Raw genomic sequence first — 6,692 nt, forward strand, 5'->3', positions numbered from 1 at the left:
AAAGGCTGTACTCCTCTGCTGAAGTTCTTCTGCCAGATGTTGTGATGCTCCTATTCCAGTGCTCCCCAACTGATCCAGTGCTTCCTGAAATTTATCAGACTCCTAATAGCTGCTCCCTTGAGACTCATTGCTGCAACCACTGCTGAGTCATTGCAGAAACAACTCTTCGATTTTGATCCAGACACGTTTCTTCAGAATGGGACTAAATGACTCTCATCATTGGTGACTCTCACCACCCGTGGACAGTGCAGGACAACTGGACGCTTTACTATAAGCACTGCTCTGGGTCCAGGGTCGGACCCAGAGTACAACTAATAAGACTGTATTGTGATTTAGAATTGTGTTGTGATTTGGAATTCTTCCTCTTTCTATCTCAAATTTTTGTAATTTTGTAAACAGAAAAGGGGGATATGTAGGATGACATTGCTGTGTCCTTCCCCCCTTGCCACAAGGAGCTTAGGCTTATCGAGGTCACACCCAACAAGGTGCTCCCGAGTCACTCTCATTTCTTTGTCTATCTGTAATCATTTCTCTGTGCTCTCTTCCCCAAACAGTTGATCAGCTTTTCCCACTAATGAAACTGTTAATTTGTAAGGTCAGATCTTTCTAGGACAAGAACTTATATTGTAAGTTAATATTGCCTTTCTCCTCTCCTTGTGTCTTTTCAATAGTTTACTTTAAAGCAATGTCCCTTTTGTATAGACACAACAAGACAATATTAAAAAAAAAGTCTTGACAACAAAACAAAACATTTTTTAAAAAAACTTAAAACATTAAGTAAAATTTCTTTTTAAAAAAATTAGAAAAATTTTGCCAAAGAACGCTTTGGTAAAAGCAAAAAGTTTAATAAAAGGATGGCAGGAAATATGAATTTACACTGGGTTTATCTCAGAGAGTATGTACATAAAATATAAACCACAATAGTTTACGGATAAAAAGAATGAATCTACCAACAAAGAGAAAATCTCTGGAAAAATTTTTCCATGGAAATTACCATAGGAATAATGGAACAAAGGCAAATATAATAGTCATTGGTTTGGCAACATAATCAAAAGGCAATGCCAGCATTCATTTGTGAAAGTTGAAAACTAAGGATCACTTGTATCACTTGTATCACTTGCTGTCCCACTGATCTTCGATTTGCTCAAGCGGGTACCAGTAATGTCTCCATTTGTCCCTGTCGCGTGCTAGTGCAGCCCAATGATATCTGCTTGCTCCAGGAACAGGAAGAGCCTCAAATCGTTCATTCAAGGATTTGATGAAGAAATCTGACCATCTAGTTGGTGGGCAGCCACGAGGTCTTCTGACGTCCCGTGGAAACCAGTCAGTAACAGCTCTAGTCCAGCGGTCATCTCTGAATCACATTACATGACCAGCCCATCTGATTTTTGATGCCTTGGCAAAAGAGACAGCATCCCTGATTCTTGACTGTCAACAGAGGTCAGAACTCCGGATTCCTTGTCTCACTTGAGTGAGACGTGATACTCCTAGCATAGCTCTTTCGATTCCTCTTTGGGATACCCTAATAGCATTCTCATCCTGCTTGCGTAGGGCCCAGGTCTCTGAGGCATATGTTAGTGCAGGAAGAACGGTGGAATCAAAAAGATGTGCCCGCAGTCGGAGGTTCTTCGTTCTCCTAACCACTTCTTCAACACTCTTGAAGGCATTCCACGCTGCTCTCTTCCTCCTGCGCTGTTCTGGCGCCAAGTCGTTCCTCATGTTGATTTCTCAACCCAGGTACACATAGCTGCTGCATTCGGAGATGTTCTTTCCATTGAGAGCAAATGGAGCTTCAGGGACTAGTTCGCTTTTCATGAACATCATCTTGTTGAGTTTCAGCTGCAATCCGACCTTTCCACACTCGTGGTCGAAATTGGCCAGCATTTGTGCCTCTTGGCTAATGTTTGGTGTTATGAGAATGATGTCATCAGTGAAGCGGAGGTGTTGTAGTTGCCGACCGTCTATCTTCACTCCCATTCCTTCCCATTCCAGTCATCGCATGATGTTCTCCAGGGTGGCACTGAAGCGTTTCGATGACATGCTATCACCCTGCCACAGCCCTCTCTTTACATCAATGATCACTTCCTTGTATAATGGTGAGATCCTGGTGGTGAATCCACAATACAGCTCACAGAGGATTTTGGTATACTGAGTTTGAACGCCCTGTTTGGCAAGGTCTTCGATGACCGCTTCAGTCTCAACAGAATCGAAGGCCTTCTTTAAGTCACTGTGTGGATATGGTCTATCGTGCTGAATCCCCTTCGGAACCCGGCTTGCTTGCATGGTTGTCCTTCATCTAATGTTCTGCTTATTCTATTCAGGATGACACGAGTGAACAACTTGTAGACGACAGACAGCAGGCAGATTGGGCGATAGTTGCTGATGTCGTGGATGTCTCCCTTCTTGTACAACAGAACGGTCCTACTGGTTTTCCACTGAGACAGAACCTTGCATTCAGACAGGTGGCATGTAAAGAGCTGAGCCAGTGTATTGATGAGTACTGCAGCAGATTCTTCAGGTGTTTGGGTCTGACCTTGTCCGGACCAGGTGCTGTACGCGTCTTACCAACAAAATGGCGTGTTGGATTTCAGAAGGGAGGACGTTGGGAACAACATATCCATCCTGTGGAATTTGGTATGTGGGCAGGTGGACATGGCTGTCAAAAGATCCGAGTAGACGTCATGAATAATCCTCTCCATTGCCTTTCTGGAGGATGTGATGGATCCGTCGGGACATCGCAGGGCAGTCATCCTGGTCTTGTAGTTGCCGAAGGACAGCCAAGCGTTGCAAATACTTTTCCCAGCTTCTGCTGCACTGGCCAACGCTGCTGCTCTTCTCTCTTTGAGGTCTTCCTTTATCACATCTCTGCACAGCTTTGTGAGCTCAGAAGTTAGCTTGTGGTTGCCTGAGGTTTGCACCAAACCACGTTGACGAATGAGCTCGAGAGTTTCCGAAGACAGACTTCTGTGGCTTTCTCACTCTCGGCATTCTTCGCACAGTCAGGGAGGTGCTGAACCAGTCGATCGTATTCCTCGTCGATGTTGTCAAGGACGGCATCTTCCCACGTTGCTGCAATAGTGCCAAAGAGCTCCCAGTTGGTGGTTATTCTGGGAGTTGCCTTCTTAGACTTAAATTTTGCAGACCTGCCCCAAAACAGATGACTGGTTAAAGAAACTCTGGTACATCTACACAATGGAATACTATGTAGACGTCAGAAAACATGAAGTCATGAAATTTGCATATAAATGGATAAACATGGAAGTATCATGTTGAGTGAAATGAGTCAGAAAGAAAGAGACAGACATAGAAAGATTGCACTCATACGTGGAATATAATGTAACTGAGAAATACAAGTTGGCAACGATGCAACTTCTGGCAGATATCTCTCTGGACTTAGTTACTAAAATACTAAAATACAGAAACCCAAAACCGAGAGGCCGCTAAGTGTGGTCACTCGACCTCATACCTCTTCATCCTCAGCAATGGAAAACAAATTATCTAATGCTTCCTTTTCAGCAGGTCTGACTTTAGGGGAGAGACTCTCCAAACAATAATAGTGAGTTTTGTTGAAATATTGTATGCAATCAAAGTGAAAGTAAAGTAAAATTTATTAGTTACACAGGCGGGGGGGCTAAGGGTGGGGGGGCTAGGGGCGTGGGGGGGTTAGGGGTGTGGGTGCGGGGTGGAGCTATACTGGGATTCTTGGTGGTGGAATATGTGCACTGGTGAAGGGATGGGTATTCGAGCATTGTATAACTGAGATTTAAACCTGAAAACTTTGTAACTCTCCACATGGTGACTCAATAAAAAATTTTAAAAAACAAAATAAAAAAAAATAAATTTTGCAGACCTTTCTCACTGCTCTGTGAAGTAGAATTTTGCACGAAGGAGATGGTAGTCTGATCCCATTTGGAATTTTGGAACAACAGCGACATCAGTCAGACAAAACCTTCAATTGAATATGATGTGGTCAATTTTATTGTGGAACTGCCCACCGGGAGACTCCCATGTCCAGCGTTCAGCCTTCTGAAACTGTGAGTTACCATGGATGGTCTTGGTCAACATGATGAATTCAGACAGTCTCTCACCTGATCGTTCCATTCTAGGCCATGGGTCCCAATGTGGAGTTCTTCAGGCGACTTTCTCAGACCTATCTTGGCATTAAAATCACCACCAATGATCTTGTAGAAGGTGTGGTCTTTTTTATTTTTTTTCTTTTTGGGTCATACCTGGCGATGCACAGGGGTTACTCCTGGCTCTGCACTCAGGAACCACCCCTGGCGGTGCTCAGGGGACCATATAGGATGCTGGGAATCGAACCCGGGTCGGCCGCGTCCAAGGCAAACGCCCTACTCGCTGTGCTATCGCTCCAGCCCCAGATGTGGTCTTCTTTATAGAACTTCTCCAGTTCCATGTAGAACCTCTCAATTTCTTCTTCATTGTAGTTGGAAGTTGGTGTGTAGACGATGAAGATAGAAACTGCAGGCAGTGAGTCACATCTATTCAAGCGTAATTGTCCAATTCAGGTTGTTAGGCATTCAAATGAATCGATGCTCATGGCCAAGTTCCTGTTGACAAGGATACCAACACCACCAACGCCTCTGTTGCATGTTCCGAGGAACAATTCTTCTCCAGTGTCAAAATGGCGTGATGTGATTGAAGTCTTCTCGTTTCGGTCAGACCAATGATGTCATACTTGATCTTCTGCACTTGCACCATCAGGTCCTCGATGGATGCTTCTGATGCCAGCGTATGTGCATTGAAAGTACAGACAATCATTTTAGTCTTTCTTCGTTTTGGCAGTCTAGTTCGTCCCTGAGATTTTTTTCAGCCTCTCCTTGCTCATCTTTCTTAACATTGCCGTATTGGGGGCTCTTTCGGTGTCAGGTGAGTGAGGCCAATTGTTGTTACTGTTGTTGGCATATCGAATACGCGACAGGTAGCTTGCTAGGCTCTGCTGTGTGGGCAGGATACTCTCGGTAGATTGCCAGGCTCTCCGAGAGGGACAGAGGCTTTTAGGGTGGCCTCCAATCGCCCTTAGAGGTGTTACCATGGTTGACATCCACTACCCAGCCACCACCATGCTCCAGGCCACTCTCTGGACACTTGGGCCAAACCTCACGCACGAATAAAGCCCCACAAAACCAGGTAAGCAGAACTTTGCGACCTTGAACTCTAGGTTCAATGAGACCTGGAAACAAGATCCTCTGTCTGCCTCCTCCAATCTCTGGCATCTGAGGGAGGGGTCAAACCCAGGTGCCCCACCCTACCCAAGCCAGATAAATACCTCACTGGCCGACCCCCACTACATCCACTACCCAGCCAACGCCACGCTCCAGGCGGCTCTCCGGACTGCTTTGTGGCCACGTGACACACCATAAGACACTTAATACCCATTATTCCTGCACCATATTTGATAGGGTTCAAATTTGGTATGAAAACTAAGGATATATAACTTAAATAATTCCTCACATATTCATCTACAGGGCAAAATGACTGTCACTTGGGGAGATGACTCATTAATCAAATCACCCTATTTAATGCCACTAATAATTGGACTTCTCAATAGCATGTACTACCTGATAGAAGTACTTAATACTTTTTTTTTTTTGCTTTTTGGGTCACACCCGGCGATGTTCAGGGGTAACTCCTGGCTCTGCACTCAGGAATTACTCCTAGTAGTGCTTGGGGAACCATATGGAATGCTGGGGATCGAATCTGGGTCAGCCGTGTGCAAGGCAAACGCCCTACCCGCTGTACTATCACTTCAGCCCCTCGATACTTCTTTTATATTGCTACAAGAGGAACACAACTTAATGCAACCTGGATGTATTTAACGTTTATTAGCTATTAATGGAATTGTCCAAAATTTCTCCCAATGACAAATCTGATACTAAGTTGGCAATTTTCAGAGAAATTATGCTCACTGATTATGGCCAAAAGAATGTAACAAACATATATAACAAATATACCCAAACGTATTAACAGCTCAAAATACACTTATTTTTCTCCCTCACAAAAGACAAAATTAAACTGTTCTTTATGTATCTCAAACTTTGATTTCTTCCATATCATACTATATTCAGGGAAAGCAAAAGAGCAGAGAAAAAATGAAATTCAGTGAGCTCTCACTGAGATTCTATTCAGAGATTCCATCTTAGACAGAAGGTTTTCACATTTTCATTATCATTTCAGTTTCTCCATAGTGGAAGTTTACTGAGGGCCAAGTTCAATTAAAACATTCCTTAGGAAGGCTTTCCAAACACTTATCTGTTTCCTAGTACGTTAAGCTCAGCCTTAGTAACTAAAAGATTAAATACAAGACATGATAAGGGTTTCCTTCCAGTGTAAGTCCCTGCTATAGACTGTGTGTCCTTCCAAAATTCATACTGAAACTGACTATTCAATATATGGTACTTGGCAATAATGGAGCCATCGACAGTGGTCAGGAATGATTAGGTTAAGAGAACCCAGCACTCACCAACATAATCAGTCTTTATAAGAAATCCAAGATGTACCTTATCCTTTCATCAATGTGAGAACAAAGTTTAAAAACACTACTCTTAACCAGGATGAGGTTCGTCATTAGAAAATAAATCTGACAGAGCCCTATCTTGAAATTTCCATTTTTCAGTACCTTAGATAAGCCACCCAGATTTTGGTGATAGCAGTTTGAATGGGCTCACAGTTCA

The 6,692-nt window shown here is 43.6% G+C and overlaps 1 pseudogene; it reads right to left on the reverse strand.

Annotated features, from left to right (window-relative positions):
• Positions 1 to 982: 982 nt before the first annotated feature.
• On the reverse strand, positions 983 to 4,779 carry LOC129403370 (uncharacterized; annotated as a pseudogene).
• Positions 4,780 to 6,692: the final 1,913 nt, after the last annotated feature.

This window comes from Sorex araneus, chromosome 3 (genome assembly GCF_027595985.1).
Source record: "Sorex araneus isolate mSorAra2 chromosome 3, mSorAra2.pri, whole genome shotgun sequence".
Lineage (NCBI taxonomy): Eukaryota > Metazoa > Chordata > Mammalia > Eulipotyphla > Soricidae > Sorex > Sorex araneus.